The following is an 11580-nucleotide window of genomic DNA, read 5'->3' as shown; positions in this document are numbered from 1 at the left end:
TAGAAAATATGGATCGTGGATACCGAGCTCAGGCAACCAGTTTTACATCTTGTAGAAGAAGTACTTACAATCAGATTAATGTAATATCGATATTTGTTGAATTTCATTTTAAAAATATGATACCAGATATATATTTTTTTGTGAATGTACTAAAGTTACAGAAACAAATATATTACAATGAAACTTAAATAACCAATTTATAAAATTTAACCTAATTTATGCTTTTCTGGACAAACCGTTTCAAGTTCCGCACAAGGCGCCGTGGCTTAGTTGGTTAAAGCGCCTGTCTAGTAAACAGGAGATCGAGGGTTCGAATCCCTCCGGGGCCTAGATGTGGTAGTCTTTTTTTTTATTTTTTTTGAACTATCTGTGGTGAAATAATAATACATAATAAAATGTCAGCATACCGTTTTAAAATTATGTATTTTATTTAATAGGAGACACAGATTTTAGCTACGTGCTCATACTTGCTTTATGATTTAATTTTTTTAACTAACTACGTACTTGTTATATAACCCAAGTGAAGGAACTGAACACTGAACTATAAAACTGAAATTTTAGCTGACAAAATAGATATACTTTAGTAATTGTACCTCAGGATAATATAAATAATAGAATATGTTGTTTTGTTCATTTTTCCACCCTTCTGTCTAACCCTTGTAAGTGCTTTCCATCAACAGCAACAACTCCGCAGTCCTAATATGTACCCTATAAAATAAATCCTTTTATATAAGTATTTTCCCATTAATTCTTGTGCTCTCTTTAAACATCATTGGATTATTTTTGATCTGCTATTTCCTAATCTAATATGTACCTTCAACTATCTTCAGATGACCTAGAAAATAATTTAGTCTACAAGATACGAGGAAAAGTCATGAAATAATAGTGGCAAATCTGCTTATAGAAATAGTCTGTCTCATGTTTCACATAGTCATCCTGCTTCATAACTGGACTTTGTCATTTGCGTGCGAAATCAATGGCGTTACTCAAGAAACTTAAAAATAATTTAACTGTGCTATATATATATTATAATAAACTTACCAGCGTCTGAGCTCTGTTACCGTCCTTTTTTTTATTTACGCCTATACGCAATGAAGTGACAAACGCTGTTAACAACACACTTGATGTACTTGTCTGTAAGTTTTGGATTTCGTCACTTGTGACACTGGCAGATCCAAGTGAATGAAAGTCTGATGAAGCCGAGGGCGGATAGCATGGTGGATATTACTGGAATATCTTAAATTTTAAAATGTAAATATCTAGTGTATACAGGAGCAAGCATTATCAAGAGACGATTATAGTTTTGAGAACTTCCGGGTTTGTCGATGGTATCTCAGGTTTTGTTCTAGTTTATCAATGTATCAAGGCTTCTTGGAAGGGTACCAATGATATTCCAACAGATACATCAACGCACCGTGATGTGAATCTTGAGATGGGCATCATGACGACTTGTGAAATGTTTTCATCTCAGTAACTGTTTCTTACCATTTGGTTGACAATGATGATCCTAGAAGACTTGTCTACTGTTTGAAGGAATATTAGAAATGTTGACAGTTTACATGTGAAAATGGTAACAGAGGTTGTGCAAAACTGGTAAAATTCGCACTAAGAAGCTTTTTCGTAAACGACACTCGCAGCAAATTTGGACAAGTGGACTAAGGTGGACTTCAACTGAAATTATCCAAAAACGTCCACTACTGACACAAACACATCCGATAAGCCTTCGATTGTAGTACAATTTCAAAAATTCCTGGCATTTGTCTTACTTGCCGACATCCATTTATGATCTTTGTCTTTTTAATTTTCTAATTGATTTGAGATTACCCCAAAAAAAGAAATCAGATGGATTTAAGTCTAGAAATCGAGCAGTCTAAAGGTATGATCCATTTCGTCCAATCTATCGGTTCAACAATTTTTCATTGAATCAGTTACTGGTAACTCTACCGAAATGAGGGTGTTGCTCCGTCGTCTATAAACACCATTCTTTGTTTGGCTGCAATTCGTACATCTTCCGGGAGTTGATTGATTTTGATTTTATAATAATTATCTAAGTATAACCATTAAGTCTGAATGGTAGAAAAGCAGGACCAATTATACTGGTTCCTGCTTTGAAATATAATGTCAGGAATTAAGCATGGTTTGCAGTGTACTAGACTAACTTTCTTTCTCTGTTTAGACGAAAATGCTAGTTTCATCTTGTACAACAAAAGTGAAATATGCTTCATGTGTTCCTATATAGAAACTAAAAGAACAATTAATGATTTAATATTATATAAGAGTATTGCAACTCTACAGGAAGTACCTTTATTTTATTCGTGAACTTATCCCACTCCTGAAAAAAACTGTATTTTCATCTCATTTTGGAAAATTCTCTATATGTCGTCTATTTAACCACTGAAGATTAAATCTTTGTAATTATAATTTCGATAAATATTAAAAGACATGTTATTAACACAAATAATGCAAATTCTTCTTAATCCGTATTAACGCACAGAACTTTTAACCGAAATCCTTTGTTGCAGGATCAATAAATTATTCATATTCTTACATCATCTGCCCATTTCGTTTAGCTGTCATGTTCGGCGTTCCTATTTGTACCAGATACGTATATCTGATCCCCATTACGTCTACTATCTGTCAGCTTATAATATATGTCTTTCGATGTTGGATTATAATTATGCTCATAAACATATTAATAACATAAAGCAATTAGTTGCGCAGTTTATTTATTGCAACAAGTTTTTACACACCCAGACGTCCTACTTCAACAGACGTCCTTGTTGGTTTGAGGCCACGACTGGATTTGCCAATTATGCAAATCCGCTGTACGAAAACAATTAAAGACGTACTTGTCAGACGAAATATCGTTTAACAAACCTTACGGTGGTTATGGTAAGGTGTTTTGTATTGCCTGAAGATTCTGTTAATTGTTAAAAAGCTTGCCGCTAATAAAGTTAATGAACTAGCGAAATAGATTTACCTTTGGTTGAAGAAATGCTAAAAAATATATACATATTCAGCATAAAGAGCAGGCGTCCTATTGTTTCAGTAGTAAAATCTTGTTAGCAAGATAATGTTTAATACATTTGGTATATGATATTGTAACACTAATAAGAAATCCCTATTATAATGCAGATTATATCAGCAAAACTTTCTTATTGGACGATTTCCTTCAGAGTAGGTGGTAACAAATGAGTGAATCTATTTGCATTTAAGGTGCATCATTTAAAAACCCAACGTTTAACTTAAAATTAACTTAAAAATGAAGAGAAATAAGAGAACTCTTATAGGTTTGTGGAGATCTAACATAACTAGGCCCAGCAGAACATCCGCAGGAATTCCCGGACCCCCACACATCACAGCTACTCATAACTCCACACCACGGGAGCACACGAAATTGAGAAAGGTTGCTGCAAGTGCATCCCGGCGGGGTGTGCGTGCTTTTGTCGTACCCTATTTTATCCCAAAGGGTAGTAGTTCCCCTCGTAGGGGGTGCCCGGTTTAATAAGCAAATACACCAACGGCATTTAATGAACGCACTTAGGGTTGCATGTACATGTATTCCTAGCGCCATGCCGAGACCCAGATGCACTGCTTTCCCGCTTTGTTGCCGAGATACGGCATTAATTATTTTGCGCAACTGCGAAGAATATCGCTAAGTGTATAATGTGATTTTTTGCACGTGGCTACCGATGAGACAGAGTCCAATTATACGTCTATAAAGAAGAACGTTTGTAATTTTGTGTCATAAAACCATTCTGTTCAATGAAGTATAATCCAGAGCCTGCCCAAAGTGTTTACAAGAAACGTGACAACCGAACTTAGACAACCCCGCATTGCAGGACTGGTACTAGTAACGAAAAATCTTTAGATTTTGGTCGCGCCAATATTAATGATTCATTTACAATGAACAAGGGCAAACTGTTACAACTGCACAGTGCGATCTTTGTTTGGTTGAATAGAATCTGGTGAAAAATTGTAGCAATCACAACCGGAGACACAGAATGTTGCGTTTTAATGTAATCTTGATCTTATTCTTCTAATAATTTTTAATTTTATCCACTGAAATTTAATTACTACTTAATTACTACAGGTTTTAAACCCACAACAGTTTCCACTAAATTGGTAATAAAAGATGGGAAATATCTTAATCTATCATTATTTTATATTATGTTTGTTATTCTCTTTTAATCTGTAGTATGGTACCAACAGTACTGTTTTATTTTATATTGCATGCTTAATATTTTAGATTTTTTTTCATATGGTTTTTTGCTCTTGAGTTTTATAGGTTTTTACCTCTACTCTTATTATGTTAATAATACTAATAATAATAATCATCATCATCATCATCAATAATCATAAAAAACGAAAAAAATATAGTTGAACAGACAATACAGAAAACAGTACTACTAGATAGACATACACACACATACACAACAGTTCAAATAAAATGAATTAAAAGAAATTAAAAGAATAAAGAAAGAAGAGGCGTACAATTACACTTCTAAACGTTGAACATAATTTTTAAACGTGTTTAATGATGATGACAGTATATCAACATCTCCATTGTTATTTGATAAATAATTATTAAAGGACGACGTTAATCTACATATAGAGCTATTCATACCTAAATTAGTTCTACAAAAATTTATGTCGAACAAATAATTATTTCTAGTATTTATAGATGGAACGTGAAAGTTTAACAAAGGTAGAAGTTCAGGACAATCGATCAAGTTGTTAAGCAATTTGAAGAAACATATGAGGTCTGAATGAAATCTTCGGTTCACTAGGGTAGTTAATTTAAATGTTTGTTTTGTCACTGTGATATTAGGAACATTATAGATGCCATTTATTCTAAAATTTAAGTAACGGACGAATCTGTTTTGCAATCTAATTTTGCATAATACAAGGATTTCATTGACTTTTCATGCCTAATTACATGTTCTTATTATAAAACCTAACAATTTGTTGCACTTGTTGCAACTATGATATATATGAGGACCAAAACTCATCTTACTTTCAAAGAGCACTCCTAAATCTTTTACAACGGTAACCCTGTACACTATTTGGTTATTTATAAAATAATTAGCGTCAAAAACATTATTTTTCGTGAAACTAATACAGTAACATTTTGCTATGTTTAAAGTGCAGTACCGAACAATACTATTCATGTCATGTTTGAATTAGCTTGCAATCGTCAATAGATTTGATAATTCAAAATAATTTTAGGTCATCTGCATATGAAAGGAACCTACAATAATGAATAGAATTACCAATATCGTTAATATATATAAGTAGGTATATGAAAGAGTAACGCACCTAAATGTGAACCTTGTGGCACACCAGAAGTTATAAATATTGGGTAAGATTTGAAACCACTGACTACAATGAATTATGGATTTTTATCTGAAAAACGTTTCTGCATGGGAGAAAATTAGTTGTTATCGGAATTGTCCAGTTGAAAAGAGTAATATTTTTTTCTTTATAACATTTCCCAAGGATTTACGGCCCTCAATGACTGGACGTGAATCTGAGAATCACTTATGCAAGAACCATTGAATGAATAGCGTAATTTTTTTAACAAAAAAGCAGGGATCGTCCTTTCCATTGAATGAATGAAGTAAATCAGCAATTTTCACAGCAATCATCACATGTAAATAATCCCCACTGACACCGACCTTTCGCGTCACGGTGGTAATGTAAAAATGTAAATTATGACCTTTAACTGTGCTGCTTGCTGATGCGGAAATGATCCAGCAAAAGCGATCACTTTATAATTGAACAGCTATCAAATACCGTATGCGTAAAAGTGGACCGCCACCCACTCTGTATTCCCCAGAGTTTTAACGCTAAGCCTAATTAGTTGTCCCCTAACTATAACCCTCTCGCCGAACATAAATCCCGACACCCTTATTTGAAATTCAATACGAATTTATCCGTAATAGACGCGGTTCCAATTACCTGCCTACAAAACACCTCTGAAATACATTTAAATTGGTTCAGGTACATTTAAATAAATTATATTAAAAGAGATCTAGACTGGAATTTGTTAATACTAATTTTAGATGTTGTATTACAGCACGATTAAACACTATTTTTTTTCTTTATTGTTTCGATTAGTTAAATCTTTATCAGCTGTAGCTATAAAATATAATATGTATAACAAATATGTAGAAAAACGTACCACTGAACTTCTCTGAGATTCCGAAGAGTTGGCAGCATTGTTCAGGGTCACATGTTGCAGTCAACACGTTGCGGTTAGACCGAAGAGTATGTAGCTGAGACTGTGCGCAAATTACGTGAATTTTCGGTAGAAGGAACACCCCGAATGAAACAACTGTGACTTTCAAGAACGAACCTTCTTTGGCCTCATTTGGTTGGCATGGATTTGGATTAAATGTGGTTTCAGCAGGATTATGCCATCTGCCATAGGGATACTATCCACTTGTTATGGCACAAATTTAATTTACGACTCGTCTCATGTAACAGTGAAGTCACTTGGTCACCAAAAGCATGGGTTATTTTGCCATGCGACTTTCCTGTGGGGATTCGTCCAAAGTTTACTCTGTTCAAATGAATACCGTTACAATTAGATTCAAGTGGATTCTGATTTCTACGTTTTATTTTTGAGACAATAAGCTGGTTCAGGTTAATTCTAATTGTTACGATTTCTTGTCAAATTATGTGTATTCTTTAGTGCTAAATAGTAGATAGTAACTACACCACAGCCAAACTAAATTAAAGGTAAATGCGCTATCCAAATTGCAGATACCATTGAAACCATATTACTACAACTATAAACGGTAATATTGTTAATTCTCTTGTCAAAACATCTTACTAAATAACAACTTCATTGAGGAAATTTAATGATCGAGGTTATTTTAACATTTTACCGGTTTTTAATGGCATTGATATTTGGTGCTTTAACATTATAAGTTGATCATTATAATATTAAAACTGGATATTAAGTCATTTAACTGGTATATTTACTGTGCGTTGATCCATGGTGTTCTCTTATATGGTTGAAGTCACTGGATTCGTTAGGTCCTTGATTTTTGTGGATGATTCGTTTCCAAAGGCCAGATAGTTGTAATCGCTCACCTCGATTGAAATTATCTCGATTCTTCTGGATTGCTATTACCTCCCTCTAGAGTCTTGGTCAAAATATCTTTCTCTTACCAGAATTCGAGAATTAGTAGCATGGCTAGGATAAGGATAAGAGGATACAGCTGGTGCACACTTTTGCGATAAGCCTGCAATTGAGCTCTTCCAAATCTCATTTAACATTTCCTTTTGTAAAAAACGATGTCACATAAAAACTTACTAAGACGTCTAGTTGGATTCCTCTGATCTTATCTATTAAATTTCTAATGTTTTTGACATGGTTTCTATCTTTTCCTCTAGATCTTTAACACTTAACACTTTAAGGAAAATAGGTACAGCCACAAGAGTGATCTACTCCAAGACTCCAGAGGTCTGATAAGAAAAATGTTGTTCCAAGGTTACAGGAACTTAATAGAAATCGAGAAGGATTGAGAAAACTAGAAAGACTGGGAAATCCAGGAGAATTGAGAAATCCAAAAGGATTGAGATAATTTCAAGTCAGATGATTTAATTTTCAATTTCGTAGTTTCTTCTAAAGACGAAACCTGTTTCTCTCGAAATGTCAAGTCTAAACCAACGACGTGGCAACGAACCCGAAAATTGTTCAGCCAACTTATTGCCTTTGATCCAACGACTTACTTATTTCATTTTCTTTTTGTTTTGAGTGTGGCAGGAATACAAATGAAATAAAAAAGTTACAAGATACTCCTCAGAAAAGCCAGGTCTGCTTTGGTAACGTAAAATGCCAAGTAACATATAAGATTTAAATACAAAAACTAATTATTTTCATATCCATCTTCTTCCATACTTATGTAAATCAGAAAGCGCATTTTCACTTTTACTTACAAAAAGAAATTTGTATGTAATTATAGACACTGCTTGATTGTGACATAGATAAAACGGTTTCTTTGTACAGTTGACCCCTATTTCACGAATGCCATGAATAAATTATTCATAAATCACTTTGGCAACATGAAAGTATACCGGAGTTTTGCTTTGAAACTGACATCATTATTCTCTCTGTACGGCTGTGGAAAAAGCACGCCTGATAGATTATGATTAAATTATAAGCGACATCAGTTATTCTAAATGCGTTTAAAGGTGGATCAAGTGCAGGCGAAATGAAAAGGGCGAGTAATTGCGTTAGGAGTCCCACAGGCATTTGAATTTTTCCTCTGTGAAACGGTAGGACAAATCATATTTGAATGAAGTTCTGATTTCTGATTTTGTAAGTTGCTCAAACTGAGTTATCGTTTTAGCTAGTCCATTTACGAGTCACTTGACAACATTGACACATTTATTTTAACAAATTTGTGTTGTTTGTGTATCCGATACCAAAACAGATCGCTTGTAATTGTAAATTTATTTTTAAAAAGGTTTAAATAGACAGCAATATATCGTATAGATAACTTCGTTATTTGGTTATAAAGAAATTTTTGGAAAAGGTACTACTCCAGCTTCACTGTTTGGTTTGGAGTCATCCATAAACTATACCAAACTCCACTTTTTGAGTTGAACTTATGGAAGTTGAATATATCATCGGAAATCTCAAATGGAAGTAGATATTCATTATTTTTTCGTTCTGTGGACTGATGTAATTAAAACTGCAGTAAAATTATTTTCAAGTCCGTTTTAATAAATTTTATGTTATTCCTTTTTATGTACGTAGTAATTAAATGTGAATGCTTCCACCGCACCATATAAATTTATATCCCGTCATATAGCCTTTACAATACGGTCAGTAATAATATCCGACCACATAGAGGGTAATATACGGAGCCGTGGAACATCAGTTCATTATTTAATAATGAAAAGTGTGAAAATTACCCTTTGTGATCATTATTTAAAGTTCGTTTCCATAAAAAATGAAACGTTTTTATCTTCTACTTAATATAAAAATGCGTTCTTCAAACAATTCATAAATCATCTCCAGTTTGACGTATGTTTGATTTTTTATCAACCGTAAACTTGGAAAATAAATCTCTAAAGCTGATAACATAACGAGGCCATTCTAAAGAAAGTAAACTTGACGAAGAGTGACCCTTGGAAAGGTCGAAATGAAGTCAAGGGTCCTCAATCTGCATAATACCAAAATGCGAGTTTGTAAAAGTGGGGAGTGTCGTCAGACACACATTCACGTTTGCTATTTGATCGACTCGTAGATAAGTAAACACTCAGCATGTTGTATCCCCCCAAAGATGAAGGAACAGGGATGTATTAAGTGTTCACTTTCTGTATATATGGCCTTTACGTGTTAAATATTAAATCGCAGTATTTGACCGAACATAGAATCCATATTGAAAAATTGAAAATTTACTTGAAACACGGAGTTTAGTAGCTAATTGTTAGCAGATTTCAGAAAGAAAATATGCCAAAAATGTTTATTTTCATAAAAATGCAAAAGATAATTATTTTTTATAATTTTTCAAGTCATGTGATCCAAATCGTAGTTTTCCCTAACTAAATATATTGTAATAGAATGAGTTGGGGCAAGGATTTTAGAATATTAAAGACAAAGGCAAATTTAGAAAAACAAAATTATTAAAATTGATTTTAAAATAAATTATAAGTTTGAGTAAGTTACTAACCAATAGGAGTACAGGAGAAAATGAGAAAGAAAAGATATTATAAATGGAAGAATTTAAGTAAATATAATGTAATAAAGTACCTATATTCAAAATTGAATAATGTGATTGGTAAAAAGAAGTTGGATTACTACAGTTAAGAAAGGTGAAAGATCCATATTAATTGAAGATTACGGACGATACAAACCTAAGTAAGTCCAGTAATGAAACAAAGTTAACCTGTTATAGAGAATTACCTAGATTCGAGTCGACATAAATCGAACCCAGCAGGCATTGGTAATATAGAGATATAAATAAGAAGACAAAACAACAAGGAAGAATATGACAGATGTTAAGTAAAGAATAGTAATTGTTCTAGAGGATACCTAAAAGAACTACATGAGATGAAGGACCGAAGACAATAAATTCGTGTATCGGATAGTGTAAAGAGGTACAAACAACTAATGTTATACAGACTTGTGAAAATCACATAATTTTTTAATTTAATTTAAAATATAGTGTATCAGAGTAATTAAATTAGTTAGAAATTCTTTTTACGAGAAACAGAATAACTGTGGCCAATTAAAATTCAAATACAATTTTTTTCCCTTTCTCAAGATCAATTACCTATCTAAATTCCTTGGTCAATATAATATTTTACAATCAAAATACAAACCTCCTCAGAACCTCACCCTGAGGTAAGATTGCTCATGTTCAACAAATTTGCTTTTATCTTAATTTAAATTTTTTATTTTGAACAAAGACTTTATAAACATAGCAAACAAAATTTAAACTAAACTACAATTAAATGTTCATGTGAGCTGGCGCCCAAACGAAAGAAATAGGATACAAAGAAGAAGCGAAGCACTATAAGCAACTAAAGATAAGAAAATTATCATTTCACAAGAATTTATTACAATATGTGATGCAGTTTTATCTCTTTTATTAATTTTTTTCATAAAACATTAAAAAATGCCTATATTTAAAATAAGTTCCGCGAAAAATCGATATCATTTTATCAGTATGGGGTATTTTTTTCTTAAAAACATAGTTTTAACTTTAAAATCATTTTTTAATTTTTCTCTAGCCATAATTTATAAAAAAAAATTAAAAAAGGTAATTTTTCGAAAATTGTTTTTTTATTGCATTTTTTATTAACAAATTATTTTTATTTCAAACTAATTACATCATGCGATTTCTCCCTTTTACCCCTTTTGATATAAATATTTTTGTTAGCAAATAAAGAAGACATAAAGGTTCAAAGTCGGCAAAATCCCAATTCGCACTAGTGTGACCTTTAAGGTGGCCCATCCCAAGTGTGACCTTTGAGGGTCAACGTAATAATAAATGCATGAGATGAGGCGGTAAAATTGCACTGATTACACCCCTGCTCTGCCACTCCCCTAAAGAAAAACTCTCGCAGCGGTGCACCGAGTGCATGCGACGTGCCGATAACGTTTGGCATTCAGGGGCACAGCAAGGCTGAACATCAAAATAAGAGGTTGTTTCAATCTGATACGGAATTTACTAACACACAGACGTGATTACAATAGCCATGGCTGCTTAAATGCGACAGAGATATTAAATTCTGCAGGAAAATCTCAGAAATTCAATTGTTAGCAGATGCCTACAACAGCAATTTTGGAAAACAGCGTTTAGACTGAGGACTTTTCGTTTTAAAACCATATTTACATAATAATACATACCCGAAATTTTTGTTATTCGGCAACAGTACATTAAATGAAACAAAACGAAGATATGTATTATTGAAAAGAAATCTTTTTAAAAGAATATCGCCTTATCAGATTTCAAACATTTAGCACTAATGTAACAGTGTCTCGTCTTGATCATCCTTACAAATTACACGGTCGATAGCCGCACGGTTTAAGGCGTCAGTACTTAAATCGATGTG

At 33.0% G+C, this 11580-nt stretch overlaps 1 non-coding gene across 1 annotated transcript; it reads left to right on the top strand.

Annotated features, from left to right (window-relative positions):
- The first annotated feature begins 255 nt into the window (after positions 1-255).
- Trnat-agu lies at positions 256-329 on the top strand. Its single transcript has one exon. It is a non-coding gene; the product is annotated as a tRNA-Thr (tRNA).
- The last annotated feature ends 11251 nt before the right edge of the window (positions 330-11580 follow it).

Source organism: Anoplophora glabripennis, unplaced genomic scaffold, assembly GCF_000390285.2.
Source record: "Anoplophora glabripennis isolate ALB-LARVAE unplaced genomic scaffold, Agla_2.0 scaffold78, whole genome shotgun sequence".
Taxonomy (NCBI): Eukaryota; Metazoa; Arthropoda; class Insecta; order Coleoptera; family Cerambycidae; genus Anoplophora; species Anoplophora glabripennis.
This window is presented reverse-complemented; position numbering and strand designations above follow the sequence as displayed.